Here is a 23735-nt window from a genome sequence, read left to right on the forward strand (position 1 = left end):
CAAAAAGTTTGATAATTAACATTTACAGAATATCTGCTTTATGTTGGGATGATATTTTATGCTTCCGGTCATTTTTCTAGGATGTTATGAGGTGCAGAACTTTAGGTGCGATTTTTCTTATTTTCATGAAAATTGCCAAAACTCACATTTTGAGGGAAAACTCAGCTTCCAAGTGACTTTGAGAGGCCTAAATAATAGTAAAACCCCATAAATTACCCCACTATAGAAAGTTCACCCCTCAACATATGTAAAACAACTTCTATTAAGTCTATTAACCCTTTAAGTGTTTCACATGGGTTAAAAAATATGGACCTGCGATATAGAAACTATAGAATTTTTTTTGGAAAATACATTCATTTATGCCAAAACTGACATTTTCAGAATAAATTAATTGATGAAACGCACTGCAACGCTTGATGCCCAATTCCTCCCGAGTGTACTGATACCCCATATGTGGCGGTAAACTTCTGTACAGGTGCACGGCTGAGTATAGAATGAATGGAGGCGCCATTCACAGCAGATTTGTATTGTCACATTGTACGACCTATACATTTTTTTTTTTTTGGTAATGCAAACATATGAGGGCTTATTATGTACGGGATGAGATACAATGTATAGATAATTTATTTGGGGAGTCTAAAGCTTATTCATGAGATTTTATTAACTATTTCAAGGGGGACACAAACAAAATCATCAATTTTTATTTTGGATTGTTAGTATTTTTTTTCCCCAGCTCACCGTAACGTAAAAATAATATTTTATCTTTATTCTCTGGTTCACTACGATTGCGGTGATATCTCATTTATATAGTTTTTCTTATTTTTGCTCAATATTCCTGAGCAAAACCAATATTGGAGAAAATCTCATTGTTTTTACTATTGACAACTTTTCAGGGCCATAACTTCTGTATTTTTCTGTTGTCAGATCTGGTTGAGGGCTTATTTTTTGCGAAAACAGTTGTTCTTTTCAGTCGTATCATATTAGGGAACGTAACTTTTTTTGATCACTTTTTAGAACATTTTTTGTGATGGTGTTTGATGAAAAATTGTATATTATGGGAAGTTTTTTGAGTTGTTTTTTTACGTAGTTCACCGAGCGGGTTCAATATTGATTTAGATTTATTGTACAGATTAATACGGACGCGGTGATACCAAATATGTACGTGTTTTTGTGTTTTATTTACTTTATTTGCATTTTGATGTGTTACTGGGGAGATTATGGGACTTTTATTTATTTATTTAATTATATTATAAAAAGATTTAATTTTTTTTTTTAACTTTTTTTTACACTTTCTACTTCTTGGCTTGAATAAGCGATCATCCGATCGCTTATTCAAGCCTTTACACTGCAATACACTTGTATTGCAGTGTATACTGTAAGTAACTGAGCATGCAACAATACATTTTCAAGATATTATCAGTTTACTTTGTATGCTAATGATGCAGTTGGTGCACCAAAGTCATGTTCTAAGCTAACAGAGCACTGATATACCTGCCTAAATCACTTCCCTCTCCATTGTCACCCATTGCTCTTCACATAATCTCTTGTTTATCTGACAGGGAGAGTAGTGATGCAGGAAGGAATAGTTGTGCTCTGGGTGCTAAGGACACAACCTAGTGCACCAATTGCCTCATTAGCATATGCATTACAATGGGGATTTCTCAATGGGGAATTATGGACAGAATTAATAAATGTATCTTAAATCAAAGTTTTCTGCCACAATATGCTGCTAATATTAATACATGGAAAAACTAATTGTAAAAAAAAAATATTTTTTTCACTTCCCTAAGTGTTTTCACACTATAACAGGAAGTAAGAAGATGTTTTCCAGGGCATCACAATATGGAGAGTAGTACTCATACATGCTGTAGTGATTCAGAGAACTAATTGGGGCTTATTTACTAAGGGTCCCACGGATCGCACTTTCGTCGGCTTTTAGAAATTTTCGGGATTTGCACCGCTCTGACAGGTATTTAGGAGGGGATTGTGTTGCACACAATCAGATTTTGGCGCAATTGCACTGACTTTCATGCAACAGAAATCCGGGGGGGGGGGGGGGGCTGACTGGGCGTGGGATTTAACTTTAAAATTGTGTCTCACTTACATGCACCAGGAAGAAGAAGAAGGTGACCTGAGCGGGGAAGTGACACATGCAGGATATCGGGCGCACGATCTTAGTGAATCACGGCAGAAAGCATTATCGTTGGACAACGCACAACGGGGATCACGACAGGCCCGGGTAAGTAAATGTGCCCCAATGTACTTTCTGTACTTATTACTTTGATAGATAAGCTCTCTAAGAAGTCTTAAACTAGATTGCACAATAAAAGTCAAGGCTTTAATATAACAGCCGTGTTGTCATTAAAACATTTTTTGTCATTTTTTAAAAATGTTTTTAACTCAACCTCCATAAATAGGATGTTTAAAAGGTCACATGAATGTTCCTAGTCTATGGCCAGACTGCAGATGGCTAAGAGAACTCTAAAATCAAAAATGAATGTCAAAAGTAAATACTTGTCTACATAATATTATGTCTATATTCTCTTAAAACAATGTTGGAAAATATTTCAGAGAAGAAAGATTTTTTTTATTTCAAGGAAAAGTTGGGCAGAGATTTAGCTTAGCAACATGGCTTAGTATTCCTGGCATCCTATTTTAGCTAGAGCAGTAAGGGAAGGTTTTTTAAAAGCTTGATTTTGCAATGCCAGATACATTGGATGCCATTGGATACAGTTGGAGGAGGAATGGGGAATGGCTGATCTCCCAGGACCCATATATTTAAATGTTTCTTGTACTCTTTATGTATCAACTAATTGATGTTATTGTGGCTATCATGAACAATTGTAAAATACTGGGAATACGGTTAATTGGGGCTCAGAATAATATACTAATATACACAGTAGCATTCTATAAATACTCATTTTATATTACTTTCTATTATCTATGACTGCCTTTCTCCAGGTTCTATTCAACTGCTGCTGGTTTCTATTTTAACATGATAGAAAATAAAACCAACCATATGTGATGCAACATGCAGAAACATCTTGGTGAATGTCCATATAATCAAAGTGATTGTACTTTACACAAACAGAAATGCAGGAGGTATAATGTAGCATTATAGCTAATGTTCTGGAAAATACCTGAAGCGGTACCTTGACACTTTTACTTTCCAGATGTCAGAACACAGTCTGCTGCAGCAGGAGTGTAGAGATTGTGGATCATAAGGCTTCGCAATGACCTTGATGTTATTTGTCTGTACATATGCCAGCTGCCTTACGAGTGAACTGCTGTGATGAAAGTCACTTTGTAGGAATGATATGGTTATTGTGCAATCAGGTCACAGTTTTCTTTCAGCTACTTTTTAGGTTTAATTAGTACAATATAGTGAACAGAGTTTTAGGGCTTAAACACACAGCAGTACGTGATCAGCCTGTGATGCACAGAACATACAGAGTCCAGGCTGATGGCACTGCAGGGACGGGAATCCTTGCATCATATAGATCTATGACGTAAGCAGTCCCTGTAGTAGTAGTAGTGTATTGTAATCTATTACAATATCGGCGCTGCTTTCAGTGGGGGAAGCAGGGGTCACTTGGATCATAAATTAATATGATACAAGAAATAACATTCCTGGAGTATGGTGAGCCTGTGACACAGAACGTTTTGCATGTTATGCGAACGTGGGCTGATCACGGACTGTGTTTTAGCCCACAAATTTAGACAGTTTAAAGAGTGTTATTAAGACATAATTTTACCATTGTTTTTTTTTTTTCAAAATTCAATTTTATTCCTTAAGGTAAATCCGACTAGAGCAGTGATGGCGAACCTTTTGGAGACAGAGTGCCCAAGCTACAACCAAAATCCACTTATATGTTGCAAAGTGCCAACATGATAATTTAAGCAGTAACTTATTGATCCCTGCTGCATTACAGGTTTTAATCGTATTGGTGTCCTGAGTTCACCAATACAATAAAAATGATGGAGAAATTTGGATTGTAGCTTCCCTCCAAGGTCCTGATCTCTCCTCTTCAGGGGACTCGGAGCAGGAGGTCCAATGACAATCCATCTCTATCCACACCTTCTCGCTCCTCCTGTAATACTGGTAGCTAAATAGCGCTAAGCATGGCACTTCCTGGGCTCTATTGGATCACAGGAGAAAGCTTTGAGTCCTATCTGGCAAACTCTGTGTTGGGGTGAAGGCCTGGGTGCCCACAGAAAGAGCATCGAGTGCCACCTCTGGCACCCGTGCCATAGGTTTGCCACCACTGGACTAGAGGCTTATTTTTGGACTTGGATAACCAGCACCACAAATGATCAGCTTTTTGAAAAGACTGCAATGTTCAGATGAGCTCTACAGCCTTCTCACTCCTCACCAAACACATTGCTTATCATTGTACTACAGCTGTGCTTAGTGTTTCAGATGAATCTCATGTCCTTGAATAAAAATTAGCAGAAAAAAGTCTATGTAATGGGTGTATACCACACCACAGGCAGCATTCATTGCAGTGTACCACATACTTCAAGCAGCTGATAGGGAGAGGTGCCAGGTGTTGGACTCCAATCTGATCAATCACCTAATAGTGATTGCCAAAACATCCCACTATCTGCAGTTGGCAGAATAGGTGGTGTTAATTTGTGTGTGAACTGTGGCTTGGGTTAACTGAGCCACACTCTGCTCCTTGCATTTCAGCCCTGCCTAGCAAGGGTTACTAGCCTGATTGACAGATCCTCCAGTGTGCTGCTGGAGGCATGTCTGGGAACTGCCTTATATACCTGCCTACTCTCATCAGACCTTGCTGGTCAAACTGCTATTTTGCTGTGTTCTCTAGTTTCTCTTGTATTCTCTAGTTTCTGTTTTCTGATCTATTGCCTGTGTCTTGACCTCTCTATTTGGATTGTGATTTGGTTATTGTTATTCCCCGCTGTTGCCGTCTCGGATTGTATACCTTGCCTTATTGTGTTTGTTTGTCTGTATTGTTACGTGTTCACACCTTACCCAGGGAGGGAACGTTGCCCAGTTATTGGCCTCTGTTTAGGGGGGACCCAATAAGTAGGTAGGGAGGGAACGTTGCCCAGTTATTGGCCTCCGTTTAGGGGGGACCCAATAAGTAGGTAGGGACAGATTGGGGGTCTCAGTGCCAGGGCTCACTGTCCTTGTCTGTGTCCTGCCATTACATTTGGTTTTCAAAAACTGTGTGGGTTCTAATTTAACAGAATATTATTCAGTAAATTAGGTTGAATACAGGCAGGTCCAACAGGACCAATTTACAATCTTAGGCCTTAGTTACAAGACTGTAAGGTGGCCTGTGATACAGATGCACAATTTGCCCTGGAGAGGTCTAAGGCAAATAAAGCATTTTAGATACAAAATGTTTTTTTGTACTGTATTTTTACATTGCTGTATAAAATTAAGTTTTTACATTTTTTTTAACCTGACATTTTTTCAAGGTGCTGTCTAGCATTTGTGACTTTTTAGCAACTTATTAAAAAGTTCCAGTTGGGGAATACACCTAACTTTAGTCTAAACAGCTGGATTTTTTAGATGAATATAACAAATCCATTGAAAAACAGTGAACCACGAGTTGTGGTGCAGATGTGGAAAAGTCACAATAAAGTGTGCGAAAAAGTCTCTGCGGATAAATCTGTGACTTTTTTGTTCTAACATGATGAAGAAAGATAGTGACAAATCTCCACCAGTGTTTCTCTGCACCTTCACCTAGCCGGGTAGCTGCTCGTCTTACAATGGTAGGGGAGGGATGAGGAGCGCTCCCTCCCCCTCCTTTCTCCACCCGGCCTTGTGCTACCTCTGGGATCCTTACATTTTTTTCTACAATTGCATTCTTTCTTAGTAATTGGATACTAGATCTTCTCATTTATTTTAATGTTTTAGAAATAATAGATTTTACATTTGGCTGTAGATCGTTTAAACCTTTAAAAGGAATCTATCACATGCAATGCTCTGTTACCACGTAATCTTGCCTGTGATGGTAACGATGTGCCAGCACATTATAAGGCTACATTCAGAGGATGTATGCCCGCTATACCGTAGTACGGCGGGCATACATTGGCGCTGCAGAGAGGAGCAGGGGATGAGCGCAGCTCACCCCTTCCCCTCTCCATAGGCATATACAGCACACAGCGCCGTATCACGTGGAAAGATAGGACATATACTATCTTTCTACAGGCTATGCACCATACTGCTCTCGTACAGGGTTATGAGCCCATAGAAGTGTATGGGGGACCTATAATGGCCAAATATACGTCGGACGTATTTACATCCCCCATACATGTGTGTGAATGTAGCCTAAAGCTTAGAGTATCTTCAGATGAACGTGCTGAATCTCAGCCATGTAAAACTGACATTCTCTACTGTTTTTCAAAGCTGATATTTTTTTTGTTAAAGTACAGTAAAAACTTCAACAGGTCAACAATGTGGAAATAGACCCTTAGGGTTAATAGTTCACAGATGATGGCTACATTTAAAAATAAGAGAAATACAATGTACTGTATTTAGTTCTTTAAAGCGGAATATCCCATCAGAAATCAGTTTTAACCCTTAGTAGGAGACGTTTGGTAATTGGCCTTAGTATTCAGCAGGTTTCAAATGTGCTTTGCTTTTCCTTCCAGAACATGAAACAAAGCTCTGACATGCCAGACAAAGTATTTTTGTTAACAGATTGTTAAAGCGTATGTCCCATACGGCCCCTGACTGTGCCAAGGACAGAGTAGAGGATTGAAAAATAATAAGCGTACATCAATAATTCTAGAACAAATAAGTAAAAGCTGGATAATTATGTGACACATCAGTTCTCTATGTAGTTCAGGCCGAGCAGCATCAAGTAAGGCGAGTGTATCATGTGCATTATGCCAGCATATTTTATTACCAGCTTTTCCACTGACCCTGTCTAACACATCAAAGGGTTAATAAAAATATACCACTTTCTTGTAAGACATGAAAGAGAATTTTAAAAATGGGAAAGCATTGAAATGTATCCAGCATTGGATTTCAGACTCCTACTTGATTGTATTTGTTGTTGTGAGTGAGATGTGTCATTAAAGGGAGTCTACCGGCTTTCCAATCACCCCACAAGTAAAGCCACCATTTTGTTGGCCAATCCATAGCCTTCGAGGCCTACATTTCCTGTTTCACAGAGATTTGTCATATTTCTCATAGAATTATGCTATGAAATTAGGAAAACAGGTGCACCTACAGGCACTGCCAACCCCAAATGCTCAGAAAAGCTCATTTTCATAGAGTAAAACAATGACTTTCCACTGGGAAACAGGATAGGGATATATGTAAAGCTTATGAAACAATGTCACAAGTCTATGAATGATCTGTGAAAATCTTACTATTAGGACATGCTCTTCTTTTTATCGGATCGTTAGCATGGTCTATTAAGGTTTTATGAGGTTGAAATCAAAATCTTTTGTACAAAAAATATTTAACATGTTGCCAAATTCTGAGGCCAATAACTTTTTCAAACTTTAGTGTACAGACCTATCAATTTTTATTTGTATCAATTTCGGATGTGACGATATCTAACATGTTTATGATTTTTACTGTTTATTTATTTTTATATATGTTATAGGGAAAGGGGGGGGTTAATTTAAACTTTTTTAATTTTTTTAAAAATTTTAAAAAAATTTTAACATTTTTCTTTCCTATTATTTCAGACCCTCTAGGGTACCTCTAGGATACCTGCACAGAATGATTGCTCATACTGTGCACTGCAATACTACTTTATTGCAGTATATAGCAATTTTACTGCTGATCGGGGGTGATCTGCCATCCAACATGGCGGCGCCCATTGGCAGCACGGCTAGTTGCCGCGGTGAGCTCTCTCCAAACAACACTGCAGCACCAGGTAAGCAATGGGGTTAATACAATTGCCATGGGTACTGATCCATTAAAAAGTATTGCATAAAGTGCAGCTGTGTACCATGCAAGCTAAAAACAGATGATGCACAGACGATTATTTTATGGTCCAAGGTCGTGTGCATCTGGTTAAAACTGCAAAATTTCTTTTGATAATATTGAATTTAACATGTAACAGAAAAGGAAAAAGTCTATAAAGATATGTGTAACATAAACCCCAAATTAATAAGTAAGTAAACAAAAAAGTCATTTTCTGATGGTACAATCCATGCAAAGTAACCAAACTAATGAAATGAATAATACATGTATGGGCTGAATAGAATACTTCTTTTATGATAGATTGGAGTAATAGCATTTCTGATGTACCAGTGTGACTAGGAAATGTCATCACAATACATATGTTTCCTTCCATACTATCAAAGATTAAAAATGTTTCAGGACCAAAATAACCCAGAAATGACACTGGGTTATCCATTAAAACCGAAGAATAGTGAATTTCAAAGGCAGCAGAGCAATGATTGCTATGCAGAGATTGGAGAAATATGAAATTTACAGTCTATTCACTGTGTAATGGCAGACACTGTAGATACTTCCACAGAAAGGTCAGATATCTTTTATGAAAGGACAAGTACACAGAGCTGGGCTGAATACGGTGAAGACTTTGAAAATGCTGAGAGAACTGCAAAATGGGAATCATTATAAATAATTGCAAGTGTGATTTTTGTTTTCCTCTTTCAAAATCAATTTTCCTATAAAGTGAACACATTAGCAAATACACATAGTACAACCTTATCTGCACTTTTTTTTAACTATGTTAAAGTACTGTCTCTATTGTGGGCAGCACCGCAGCTTAGTGGTTACCATTACAGCCTTGCAGCACTGGGGACCTTGGTTCAAGTCCCAGTGTCAACATCCCAACACTGCTTGGACAAAAGAAGGGTTGAGCCACCTCCAGATGTATAGTAAAGAACTTCCTCCCCTCTCCTTATTCAGAAAATATGTTCTCTTTGTGTTTAGAGAACTTGATAAAGATTGTGCAACACCCCTGCCAATGCATAGGCAGGCTGAGAGAAGCAAATAGGGCCCTCTCCAGGTCAGGAGCTGTTATGGGGAGTCATTAACCTTCTAGGAAGTTTCTAGAACTGATATATTGTGTGACTTTTTAAACATTATCTCAATAATACCCTGCATAAATATGTCAGTAATAATGACATAATCTCTTTCCACTATTCATGTGTTCAGATTCAACCAGGTCATTGTATGTTTAAGTTTGTATAGAGCTGCAAATTACCTTTTTCAGCTAAAGCAAGAACATCTACAAGTCAATACAAACCACATGAATGTGGCAGGATCAGACATCACATATAATAATAACAATATGTTTTTATTTGTATAGCGCCATCGTATTCTGCTGTGCTTTACAGATAATAGAGAAGATATAATAATGACATAAAGGCATTACAGAGCAATAAGATGGTCACATATTATATTTTAAGTTGCCACATCTATAAAGAAGTGAATTTTAAATTACCCTTCCTATGTTTATCTGATGGCTCTGAAAATAGAATCAGAAGTATAATAAATAGGTCATTTTTGCTGATATTTTGACCCATGTGTTGATCTGTTGGTTATTTGTGTATGTTTTCATGGGTGTACTTATTTCCCCATTTAACAGTGGGTGGTTAATGGGACTGTTATATGCTCCAGTCACAGTCTAATTCTGTAGGGAGAGGAAACAGAAATGTGTTTACACTTGAAAATGTCACATAAAACGGCATGTGGTCCTTACCCTTAACTAAAGCAAACACGTTCCTTAGAGATCTCATCTATATTCTCACATGCTTCCCCACACTTAGAAATCTATTAATTTACAATTAGTTTTATTGATTTTCTTAGGACAAATAGTATTTTCTGTGATAACATGTTAAGTACCATACAATTCATCTTACCTTCCTGAAAAGATAAGCGTCACTTTTATGGACTACCTAATGTATTCTTTATCTAGCCACGCTTTTATCATACATTCACAGCACGGGTGGGTATTTTCCCATTATTTCTTAAATAATCTTATTTATATGTAGCCTAATGCACAAGCAATTGTAGTAAAAATGCAAAAATTGGAAGAAAATTATGCAAAAGTCACTTCTAAATATCTTTAGATATACTTTCACCCAAAAGGAAAAATTATTTTTCAGGGCTTCGAAAACGTTCAACATTGCCACACCTGTGTGATTTTAGCCAATATTGCAGCTCAGCAATAAAGAAATGAATGCAGCTTAGTTGCAACACCCCACATTGCACATGGTCAGATGAGGAGGTGTTTTTATTAAAAAAAAAAAAAAAAAGCAGCCATAATTTCCTACAATTGGACAAACCCTTAAATGCATTAACATCCATGGATAGTCACATAGTTTATCAGGTTGAAAAAAGACCCAAGTCCATTTTTAAAGGGTTTGTCAATATTCAGAAAATAACTGATATTGTTTGTGTAATGCAAAATTATGCAATTTTACAATATACTTTCTGCAGCAATTCCCCACGGTTTTCTAGATCTCTGCTTGCTGACATCCTGTGAATAGAAATCTATCCGTGGTCATTTGATGTCACACAAGTGCATGACTCATTATTATCACTGAAAGTAATCGGAACTCTTTGTTATAATTAAAAATATACATCTCACACACTGTTAAACTATGTAGCTTTCTATAGAAGGACAGCAAGCAGAGATCTAGAAAATCGTGAGGAATTGATTCTGAGTTTTTTTTATCTGAAGGACTGGCCTGTATGGTCCTAGCCTAGATGTGTTAATAAAGTAGGTTACATATGTAACCATAATGCCTCATGGGACCTTATCATCAGCAGGTAATTTCACCAAATAAAAAGCTTTCCTTTTAGCAGACACCTTTACACTATTATATTTCCATCCAATTCTGTGCTACCTAAATTTTAGTTTGGAAGGAGTCCTCTAACCACCAATATGGTTGTAATAGCCATGGGTCTTGATATAGAGAATATATACTTACATTTCTTCAAATATACACCAATCTCCTGTTAGCAAATAGTCTAAATAAAAAGCAATATTTGTCAGATAGTGGGCCCTGGATTGTAAAGGTAGTAAAAGCATATCAGATATTTTAAGCCTAGATGTTAGTTTTTAGCAGCTGTATGCTCTATCACTTACAGTAAAGTGACAGTCCAGCCAGCTCAGCATCCTAAGCTGACAAGTGCGGTGAACTAGGCTTAAGCAGCTTAATTGCTGCTCCCCTGGGCCTAGTAGTTTCCTCTAAATAAACCTAATAAGTGCTGTCTGTGGAAATAGAAGACATGAATGCACATTTCACTATCACTTTCCATTTTTAGTCTGTCTAGTTTTTAGAATCATACAGAACTAAAGCGCACTGTACAAGTTTTGGAAAATGTGGGGCCATAAAACAATATGTCCTTTCCTATTTTTAGCTTATTGTAACTACCTAACCTAATTTGCACAATTTCTAGTGGGCTTGGTTTTTACAGCTTTCATTATGCACCCCAAATGACATATCTCCTTTATTTTATGGGTCTGTAAAATCACGGGATGCTTAATCTAAATAGGTTTCAATGTATTTTGATACAATTAAAAATTAAAACCTTCTTTACAAAAGATCCTATAATGTTTTCATAATGCTACTATTTTGAGGATGGCCTTTTGATAACGTTTTATAACATAATTGTTATTATATTACTTCAGTATGGCAGCCTCAGATCTAACAAAGACCCAAGGCTTTGATGGCGACAGGTCAATGCTCCATGATGACATCAAGGGTGGTGACTAGTAAGCCAAGATGGCGGTGCCGATATGCCTTTGGCTTATTACCGCCGCTACCAGCTTTGCCCACAGCAATCAAAGGGTTAACAGATCACTATTGTCACCGGTAGGTACCTTGTATGGTGAGGCGTAAGCCCGTTAGCCTTCTCAATACACCCGCAGCCAACATGTAATTATTAATAAAACAATACGTCATATGTTGGTAAGTGGTTATATAATCTGCACCGCTTTGTAGATATGTAAATTAAAGCCTTCTGACTTTTACCTCATCAGATTGACATGACTGACCATAAAATGGTCACAAAGTGAGGATCATGTGATCTCTATCTGTCCATGGGCAATCTCCCTGCCAGGACCTTATGTTAATATTCATGAATATAAGATCAAGTTCCTGGCAGGGCAATTCTTCATGGACAGGGGGAGGTTTTTTTTTTCAAAATCACTGCTGACAAGCTTTTTCAGCGGAGGGGCCCAGGACACGGCAGGGAGACAGGTCAACTTTGATATAACTTATTATTTTAACTACTAATGCCAGAAGTTGTACAAAAACAGTCTAGGGATAAATTATTTATTGCCTCTGGGGACATGGGGAGGCTCAATAAAGGTACCTTGTGGCAGATTCCCTTTATTGGGTGAAAAAAAAATTGAAATCGTTATATTGGACGCCATGCCGTGAGCGCATTGGGGTAGATTTATCAGAAGTGTTTGAAAGTAGAACTGTTCTATTTGCCCATAGCAACCAATCAGAGCTAAGCTCCCATTTTCCCATAGCTGTTTATAAAGTTAACGCTGAGCTCTGATTGGTTGCCATGCAACTAGAACAGTTTTACCTCAAACACTTCTGATAAATATCCCCCATTATGTCCAAGCCATGCGGCCACACCGCTAAAAATAGAGCAAGTCCTATACCTGCCCTGATTTGTGGTGCGGTCACTGAGCTCCATCTGAATAGCAGCTCATGGCACACCTCTGCTCATGTGAACGTGTGCATGTAGCATTGGAATCAAAATGGTATCACCTGATTTATTTACTCATCACAAGTCTACACCACTAAACATTATCGTAAATATGTTAGGTATCTTCACATATGAAAATGCCAAATCTTTCAAATTTCTAAATAATTATCCCATCTGGTGAACTTTCTAATGTAAAAAAATTTAAAAAGTGAACAAAAGGACCTGCAGTCCCCAAAATGATGAATGATGACGTGATCAATAGAAATGTTGACACTGTCCCGAATTTATGGTTTATTTATATTGGATTATTTCTTAAGATTTACATTTTTTTTAATGTTATAAAAACAACAGAGATATATTAAAATAACAAAGCTATATTAATTTGGTATATTTATGTTCAGAGTAGCCCAAAGAATATAGAAGATGGGTTTTTGGATCATACAATGAAATCCTTAAAATCAAAAATGGTAAGAAAATGGCATTCCTCTGTTTGTTTTGTCAGAGGATACCATGCATTGTTTCTTCTTCAGTCTCACAAGCATCTTCCCTCTAAATTTTCTAACTCACCTGAAAACTGGTGACCACATTGACCAAAGCTTTACAAGAAATGTGATTTTTACTTTTTAAGCTTATTATAACTTCTGAAGAAACGCAGCCTGAACTGCTTTCTGTTGAAATCTATATAAAAATACTTCACTATATTGCTCCAGATAGAAGTTAAAGGGGTATTTCCATTTCAACGAGTAATGGATATTGTTTGAGTAATGAAAAGTTATACACATTTCCAATATATTTTTTGTATCAATTCCTCAGGGTTTTCTACATCTCTGCTTGCTGTCCTGGTATAGAATGTTTCATTGTTATTTCCAGTGGACTGAAATCTGTCCATGGTCACACAGGTGCACGGCTCATTATATCACACAGCTCTGATAACTCCCATCCATTATCACATGGTAGAATGTGTTTTATCATACTCTACAGTTTTTTTTTCAATTCCAACACAACATTCTCAGCTCTTTAACTTGCAAAATATGTGATACTTCTACTTTAAATAATTCAACTACTTGCAAGGAAACAATCCTTAAGAAGAACAGGTCTGGTTAATTACTCAGCATCACCATTGACAGCATGTCCTTAAGTTGATATGTTCGCTCTGGGCATTTTGTGGTTCGAAACGCTCTTAAATCTCTCCTTCCCATTTGGCGGTATAACCAGAGAGACATTTGTTTACGCGAGTCTGAGAGATGTGTGTACATAGTCACATTTTGGTTTCTTCTGTAAACAAGAATATGTAATCAGGGCAGGCAGTCATGCATCGCGCCAAACACAATCCTTTCTCCTGAACATTAAATATAAATGAACAGAAAAGCTTCAAGCTAATTTCTTCAATAAAATAGACAGCTATTCTATTTTCCCAATAGTTATCTCTTTTTTTAAATATCTGAAAATATGAATATCAAAACTCATATTAAAACACTCAGATGCCGGCTTAAACATCTTGCAAAAAATGTTAAACTGCTAAAACTATTACATGCTGCTTATTCATTTTTCTATTTCCATATGTTGTAATGAAGTGATAGACTTCTTATTTAAGGATGTGTCATCACATATTATCTGCTTTGCCGTCATTTCCATATCATTCAGTGACCAGTATGAAGTATTTCATCAATCATCCTGCTTCTGCTACAGACAGAACCCTGGAGATGAGAAGAGGTCACAGGGGTGAACAGATAATGATTGCCTACTTGATACCAGCAAATGCAGTGGGGAATTTATACACAAAAATGTCCAGCTGCCTAGCAGATCGTGATCACATGACTTCAGACCAAAAAACAAAATGTATTGCATTAGCAAAAATACACATTATTAAAATGACACCCCCCCCCCCAAAAAAAAAGCATGTAGGTGTTTTATTTCCACTGTAAAAAATGCATAATTAATTTAAATCCCTGCTGACATCAAATGACAGGTCATTCACCAGTGTTATGCATAAAAACTTTTTTCTGTGTGGTCACTCAATTGGTCAACCAGTATGTCACCCAATAGGAAGCAACTTTGCAAACAGGTTTATCGGTGGTAGATACGACATGGATTTTAAAAAAAGGACGCGTAAACATGCGTAATTGGAAATTTATACAATGTTGTTGTTAGATATACAAATAGTAATTCATTTAAAAAATTGTTGAGAAACTTACTGCCGGTATGTGCACTCAGATATTTTCCAATATCATTTTACTATTCAATTTATGTGCCATAGTGCTCCCAAGGGCTTTCTGCTGCCTGAATGCTTAAATAATGTTTCCTGGCAACACATTGCACCCTGTTGTTGATTAAGTATAAACACATGCAAATGAAATGCCAGGTTGCCTCTGGAAGAGCACATCCCTTTTACATAATAGAGCACGGATAATCCGTCCTTGTCTTTAGTGTTTATCTAATACAAAGTGCAGCCACATTAACACCCTCAGAAATGCTGCCGTGTTCTTCAAACTTCATGCAAATTCTTCTAATCTCTTGGGCTTTCATTTAACTGGAGGACAGTTGTCTGCTTGGCAGTTTGGCTTGAATCATTAAAGGCATGGTGGCACATTGTTAATAAATACTTATTACTTAAAGGATAACTTGTTTCTCATTTGTCTCATCCGATTTGGAATGACCTGTGGTTATTTCAGGGTTTGATTGAGGCTCTTCACATATGATTTTCCTGCATGAGAAATAGGATCAACTATAAAGGATTATCTCACCTTACGTTAAGATCCTATTAAAGAATTACTGAGTTATAAATCATTATTATACTATACAGGCTTATATATTTACACAACCATAGAGCAAGGGACACTTACTGAAAGATCCAGGTACTGTGACTGTGGTAATCTTATCATTTTTGTCCTTGGTCTCCTTCCTTCCAACTCAACTTGTAATTTTATGCTAATGAGCTAGAAGGGCTGTGGACAGCCAGCCTGCCCCCCCCCTGTATGCAGCCAGCCAGCCCCCCCCCCCAGTATATAGTCAGCCACCCCCCTGTACTGTATATAGCCAGCCAAACAGCCCCTCCAGTATATAGCCAGCCTGCACCCCCCCTATTTGCAGGCAGCCTGCCCTCTGTGTATGCAGCCAGCCAGCCCCCCCAGTATATAGCTAGCCAGCCCCACTGTATATAGCCAGCCAACCAGCCCCCCTCAGTATATAGCCACCCTGCACCCCCCAGTATACAGCCAGCCTGCATGCCCCCCAGTATACAGCCAACCTTCCCCCCTCAGTATACAGCCAGCCTGCCCCCCCCCCACATACAGCCAGCCTGCCTGCACCCCCTGTATACAGCCAAAACTGCCCCATCGGCCCCAGTCTAATTGTTACATGGCCAATCCACCCATGGCTGTGGTGGCTTGGGAAGTGCCGAGGGATTAGGAGGAGAGGGACATCTTCTCCTGCAAAGTGTTCAAATCTGTTTTGTCATATTCTAACAACAATAACCTTTTTAATCTTTAGTGTACAAAACTGTGTATGATGTTATTTTTGGGGTAAAAGCTGGTGTTTTCATTCATTTCATTTTCATTTCACCATGTATGCAAATGTACAGCCTTTTATAACTTTTTATTCAGATTTTGCAAAATGACAAAAAAGTCAGACGAGCATATTTTCGTATGCATGTAGCCTTACAGTAGCATGACAGTTATGGTAGTTATATCGATCAGGCCCCCTATGAGTTCTGCACTGTATGTCCTATGACAGTGTATGTACTATGCTCTGTGGGGACCTGAAGGGTGCTAAAATGGTTCTTCTGGTGATAGGTTCCCTTTAGTCCTTTCAATTTCTACTTGGAATATGGGATAAATATTCAGCATAAATATAAGCCTTCTAATTGGTTTTTCATGATCACCTTTTCGACTAGTCCTCTACTGACCATGAAGAAATGTGATGATACAAATATGCTAAAGGAATGGCACACTACTTAGCTAAATTGTCTAGCATCACGTTGTATCAATATCCTCACGTCAGCAGTGGAAATCCATGAAAATCTTATTTTCCAGCAACTATATTTTTATAACAAGAAGCAGGTTATAAGGTTGATGTTTGAGTCTTGTAGGAAGATAACAAGGGACACGAATTCTTCACATCTGTGTCTTGTGGATTCATCTTTGTAGGTTAATTAAAATCAAACAGCAAATATATCTGTCACATCTGTTTACATCCACAGAACCAAAGGTTTAACAATTCATCTGTCCTAATATTGACTTGGAAAAAGCAATCAAACTAAACGCTGGATAGGTGAAAAACAATAAGCCTGGGGAGCATGGATCTAGCACCACCTTTTCCAGAGCACTTTTATGAAAATACAATTCATTGCACAAAGGAACTGCATTCACAGGTAGCTGTACCACAAATGAAACCCATGCAATCATTTGGGCCCAGTATAAAAACTTTTGCTGTACTAAGCAAATATAAGCAATTCTCTACTTTACTGTAATTAGCTATCTGCAGGTGCTTAGCTGCTAGCGGAGGTTTTACATTTCCCCAAGCTAATCTACATTTGCCATGTTTCCTGGTAACCATGTCAAACCATATAGGACAGCTAGAGACAAGAGGAGGCTTTTTAAGAGGGGTTGTAGGAGAGGAGTGCAAGAAAACAGGACCTTGAGTGATATCATAAGCATGTGACTCATCACATGCTTCAGGTTGGCTAATTACAAATATGCTGTCCTGATTCATATGAATGCCCTCAGTGCTCTGGCCTCAGTGCCCTTAGTTGATGTCACAACTAGGAAGTGCTGCCCACTTCAGGAATAGCTGCATATGATTTTATAAGAAGGGCTGATAGATATACCAGGCTGTATCTGATGCTAGGAGAAAGCCAGCAGGAGTAGGAGTGCAGAAAGGGTTTTACATATATTGGTGGTTGGAGATTCTACAATTAAGAATGATTTTAAGGAACTAGGTAGAAAGTTCAAGTCAATTATGATAAGGTAGTGTTTTCAGAAATACTACCAGTTGCCATTAGCTTCTCTGGAGAGACAGCAAGAGCTTAGGGAATTAAATAAGTGGCTTAGAAAATGGTGCAGAAAGGAATGGTTTGCGTTTGTGGAGAAATGGGCCGACTTCTCTGTCGGCTACAGGCTTTTTGCTATGGGCGGGCTGCACCTAAAAGGGGATTGTGCAGCTGTGCGAGATAAATCTTTGCTGGTAACTGCAATAAATCTAACAGAGAGTGGGGTAATTCATTTCATTTAAGCCAAAGGAATAAGTATGGGAAAACCATAAAAAGTGCATGTACACTAATGCTAGAAGCCTCACAAACAAGATAGAGGAACTGGAACTCTTAATGTTGGAGGGAAAAATATGATATTGCAGGTATCAGTGAGACATGGCTGGACAGTAGATATGACTGGGCTGTTAATATAGATGGTTATAGTCTTTTTTAGAAATGATCATGTAATCATATTGACAGATGGACTTGTTTAAATGTGAAAACATAGATCATGGCCATCCCGCAGGATGAAATTGGTGAGAATAATGAGAATGTAGAGTCCTTATGGGTGGAGATAAGGAGAAGAAAATAGAATAAAAGGGTTATAAGACTCTGAATATAATGGAGGACACAGAAAAACTGCTGAGAAGTCAAATAGATGTGCCCTACCCTGATATAGACTGGGGGCAGAAATGTGTAGCTACTACAAAGGCAGAAGGGGTTTGATTTTAGCAAAAAAAACTATTACCTGACACAACTAGCACAAAACCCATAAAAAGGGGGATAGACCTGACCGGGTATAGGTTGAGGGTCACCTAAGTAGCAGCGACCACAACAAAATTTGTGTTACATAAAACACAAAGTAGACTTGTGCACTTTCTAGTGTATGTAGCAAGGTATCCTTTTCTTTGGGGTCATAAGTACAAAAAATGCATAGAGCAAACCTGTGCTGGCAAGAGATGAAATTCTCTTTGAAATAAACCCAAACTATAGTTTGTTAGTTTTGTCTACCAACATAAAATGACCCCACTACCAAATTTGAATAATGTATCAAAAACTGAGTGAACTAAATATTTGAATAAAGTAGTACTACACATCCTCCATTGGTGATACAGTGGTGTCCAGCCAAATCTGGTTTTGCTGATAACAATGGAGGCATAATACACAGCAGATATCCTTAGTGTGAACACTCAGTGTGAGTAGAGAAATTTTGGCATACAACAACAGCAGTGTGCAGAGGCAGCCACAGCCAAAAGATATACATTCATTCCTGTTAAAAAGTCCCCTTTGGGTGACGTCACTGAAATAAGGAAAGTCCAGAGGGTCAAGATGCCATTCAACAGCAGTTTCAACAGCAGTCGACTTTTGTGCCACAGGGGTGAATATTGGGGCCGCTTCTTTTTAAGATTTTTATTAATGACCTTGTAGAGGGTTTACACTGTGAAGTTTCAATATTTGCAGATGATACTAAGCTCTGTAATGTAATTAATGCAGAGGAGAATAGCATAATATAACAGTTGGATTTGTGGAGGCCTGTGCTGACAATTTTGGAGATAACTTTTAATGTGGATAATTGTTAATGCACTTGGGTTGTACATTTCTTGGTAAAACTGTTGGAGAAAAAGAATTGTGGTTATTGGTGAATAGTAATCTCAATTTTAGTAATGATTGCCAAGCTTCGTCTGCTAAAGCAAATAAAATTATAGCATGTGTCAAGAGAGGGATAGATTCTTATGGCACATACAAATCACTGGTCACACCAAACATGGAATATTATGTACAGTTATGGGCACCAGGGAATACTGGAACAGGTGCAGAGGAGAGCAAACAACCTTATTAGGGGAGTTGAGTAACTTGGGGTTATTCAACTTAGAAAAAAAGACAACTAAGAGACACCTTATTGCAATGTATAAATATTTGAATGGACAGTACAGAGACCTGTCAAAATATCTTTTTATTCCTAGGCCTGTGACCAGGTCCAGAGGACATCCTCCACGTCTAGAGGAGACAGGGACAGGGTTAGACAGGGATTCTTTACTGTAAGAGCATTGAGACTGTGGAACTCTCTGCCACAAGATGCTGTAATGGCTGATAATTTGAACATGTTCAAGAGGGGCCTGGATGCCTTTCAGGAGAGCAATAATTTGACATCTTATTGCAATAACACTTTGTAAGTAGTTTCTGTTGACCTAGGGAGTTATTCGTTATTTTGACTGCCATATTAGGGGTTTGGGAAGGAATGTTTTCCTGCTTTGGGCCAATCGGCATCATCAGCCTTGCAGGGTTTTCTTTTGCCTGTCCTTGGATAAGCCCTGCATAATGTAGAACTAATAAGTTGGATGCGATGTACTGATGTATTTTTCAAACCTTATTTACTATTACACCATTTTTGACATGAGACCGGATTCTTTAGGCTATTCTAGTTTTGATTTAAAACTTTTGCTTGCTGATTGGTTGGATTGCAGATTCACCCTTTAAAGTGCATTAGCAAACACAAAACATAACTACAATTAATGCTATTAACAGCAGGGAGTCTGAGTGGAAATGTGCAATTATATTATGATCAGCACAGTAGTTGTAACTCCTTATTTACTGATCACAAATAGCATTGCAACGTTGGCCATTTTTCCTTCCTTAATTGATTCTGCTGATCTAATGAGATGTGTCATTTTAGTGATAATGATCCATTGACATGAGTGTCGCTTCAGCAAAGTGCTAATACTCCTTCAATTACTGTGGCCTGAAAGTTTCTCTTGCTCACTCCCTCACATACATGTGAATAAATTAGCTGAGTATTCACATGTTTACAATGGACAAAGAAGGCTGTAATGCACTGCCAGACTCTTCATAGCTAATAGGCCAGGGAAACAAAGATTTGGGCATGATGAAATTTAATTCACCCCATCCTTTATTACTGTGCTATTGTTTAGAAGAGTTGGGAGGCCCTGCTGATTTTGGCAGATTCATGTGATTTTTTCCTATATGTCTAGATGCCTTTTACTTTTTTACATGATGGAACAACTACTTATGCTTCTCATTATTTAGCAGGGTTGGTTGAATGTGCCATTTTAAAGGAAATCTACCATCAAAATCCATGATAAACCAGGTACACTTACTTATAGATCCAGGCACCATGTTGTTATATTGTTATCCATGTACTCTTTTCTTCTACAATCAACAATTTGCTAGTTTAACATTGAACTATTTAAACTCACAGAGATTCTCATCCTGTATAAAGTTGAATTTAGATGTTTCATTCAAGGGGCACAATTTTATCTGGTAGCAATCAGAAAGTTTTAATAGATTCAAAGTTTCTTATAAAATACCAGCACCCACCGCCGCAAAACCCAACACCCTCCATCCCCCGCCACCAATATCCGTCACACAAATACATTCTCCTAGTGCTCCTATTGCTCCTAATATTTGTTTTCTTTATTTGTTTTTCTCTTAATCGTTTAATTGTGTACAGTATTATGTGTTTACGTTGTTTTACCTGATTCCATGGCTCAACAGTGTGTACAAAACAATTTCCGCGGGCGCCGCCATCTTTCTGAGGATCGCCGCTCCCCGTGACGTCATCTCATGAAAACCCGAAGCTACTTCGGGTTAACCCATGCATTACAATGTGCTATCAGCACATTGTAATGTATGAGTAGAAAAATCCCCATATACTGCCATACTGTAGTATGGCAGTATATGATAGGATCGTACAGACACCCTAGGGTTAAAGTACCCTAGGGAGTCTGAAAAATAGTAAAAGTAAAAATTAAAAAAAGTAAAAAAAAATTATAATAAAAAAACCTAAAAATTCAAATCACTCCCCTTTCCCTAGAACTGATATAAAAATAAATAAACAGTAAAAATCATAAACACATTAGGTATCGCCGCGTCTGAAATGCCCAATCTATCAAATATGATAACGGCTTTTCAGTGCGTTTAACCCCGTAATGGAAAATCGCGCCCAAAGTTGAAAATAGCACTTTTTTGCCATTTAAAAATTATTTAAAAATTCTATAAAAAGTGATCAAAAGGTCGTACAGTCCAAAAAATGATAACATTGTAAACGTCATCAAAATCCTCAAAAAACGGCACCACCTACAGCTCCATACACCAAAGTATGAAAAAGTTATTAGCGCCAGAAGATGGCAAAATCCCCCCAAAAAAATTGTACAGGAGGTTTTAATTTTTTTAAATGTATGAAAACAACTATAAAACCTATATAAATTTGGTATCCCCGTAATCGCACCGACCCAAAGAATAAAGTAGACATGTCATTTGGGGTGCATAGTGAAATCCGTAAAAATCCAAGCCCACAAGAATACGGCACAAATGCGTTTTTTTACCAATTTCATTGCATTTGGAATTTTTTTCCCGCTTCACAGTTCACGGCATGGAATATTAAATACCACCATTTTGAAGTGTAATTCAAGCCATCACACAGCTCTGTACATGGAAAAATACAAAAGTTACAGATTTTTGAATGTGGGGAGTGAAAAATGAAAACGCAAAAACGAAAAAAAGCTGCGGTAGGAAGGGGTTAAAACACAGCAAATCTCAGTGCATGGACCCGCAAGCAGATGGGTATGAATTTTATGTAGTGGCAGCGTCGTAGCTGGAGGCTCAGCTCCCATTCACCTAAACCCATAGGGGTTTACTGATCCTTCACTAGGACATGGTGCTCCTCCTGCATGCCAGATAAATCAGGCTGGCTTAGAATTGCAATGGCTAGGCTACAGGTTATGGTTAGGCTACAGACTACAGCTAGTTCACAGGCGTGGGCGAAGGAACGCCCATAACAGCCAATTCTCCACCAGTAGTGACCGCCTTTACACCTGTCCATGCCTACCTGCTGTGGAGGGGGCGTAAAGGGGAAAATAATTACAATTCCTGGCACTGCCAAAAATCTGGCGCGCAAGTCCTGATAAGTATCTGCCCATAACATTGATTCTAGAGACAAATCAATCACACAGATTTTGAATGTACATCCTGTATTCCGCCCAGTACTGACATCCATTTACATACTTACCTAATATCACATTGAGAATGCAATGCATATATTTCATCTTCTTGTAGCTTTTTTTCAGGCACATAAATCAATGACAGGGATTAAGTAAGTGACAAATAAATTGCAAATGTTACAAATCTTCAGCAATGTCAGTGTGACTGCATAAAAAGAATTTTCTCTTCATAGGGCCGATGAGAGGGATATAAACCAGACACGGCTAACATTTGGGAAAAGATTTCTATGAAGCAAGGACATGGCAATCTACAGAAGTGAGAAATGGCTTTTGTTCATATATTGAACCGTAAAATACAAATAGCAAAGGCTGTCCAGACCTTGAGGACCTCTAAAAGCTATGCATGTGATAGGAAAAAGAAAAATAATTTCCAGAAATAATTCCAGGGGATGTCAGTCCAGCTTAGTAACTCTTCATTGTTTTATGTCATTTCTTTAACCCCTTACCTTACCGATGTGTGAGGTATAACTACATCACACGTCAGTTTCATTTATATAGAGAGGTCTCAGGGGCTGAGCCCTCCTCATACAAACTGGGTGTTTGCTGTTTATTGCAGGAAACATCCACCGGTAACACCAATCAAGGGTGTTATCCGCCATTTTGGCTTAGATCGCTGCTCCCCATGACATCATTGTTTATTTCTGATGATCTTTTACAATGTGCCAATAGTACTGTAGTATAGCAGTGTATGGTAGGATAGACAACACAACCTAGGGTAAAATTACCCTAGGGGGTCTGAAAAATAGTAATAACCTAAAAAGTTTAATTCACTCCCCTTTCCCTAGAACTCATATACAAATAAACAAATAAAATCATTAACATGTTAGGTATCACCAAGTCTATCAAAATAATAATAATAATAACGTTTATTCCCAGTATTGAATCCGGCAATGGAAAATAGCACCCAAATTTTACAACATATAAAACATGTAATAAAAAGTGATCAAAAGGTCGTGCAGACCCCAAAACGGTAGTAAAAAAACATCAGCTCTACCCACTAAAAATTACACTACACACAGTTTCACACTGAAATATGAAAAAGTTATTAGCGCCAACAGATGGCAAAACTAAGAAATTAATTTTTGTACAGAAGGTTTTAATTTTTTATAAT

The 23735-nt window shown here is 38.0% G+C and overlaps 1 protein-coding gene and 1 long non-coding RNA gene across 5 annotated transcripts in view; one reads left to right on the forward strand and one right to left on the reverse strand.

Moving 5' to 3' along the window:
• The window catches only part of SASH1 (SAM and SH3 domain containing 1), a 568005-nt gene that overhangs the window by 326686 nt on the left and 217584 nt on the right, over nucleotides 1-23735 (reverse strand). The gene's annotated exons all lie outside the window — the stretch shown is intronic.
• Nucleotides 2119-22880, forward strand: LOC140120496 (uncharacterized). Its single transcript, XR_011853825.1, has 3 exons — nucleotides 2119-2239; nucleotides 7678-7868; nucleotides 22798-22880. It is a non-coding gene; the product is annotated as an uncharacterized lncRNA (long non-coding RNA).

Source organism: Engystomops pustulosus, chromosome 3 (assembly GCF_040894005.1).
Source record: "Engystomops pustulosus chromosome 3, aEngPut4.maternal, whole genome shotgun sequence".
In the NCBI taxonomy this organism is placed as follows: domain Eukaryota; kingdom Metazoa; phylum Chordata; class Amphibia; order Anura; family Leptodactylidae; genus Engystomops; species Engystomops pustulosus.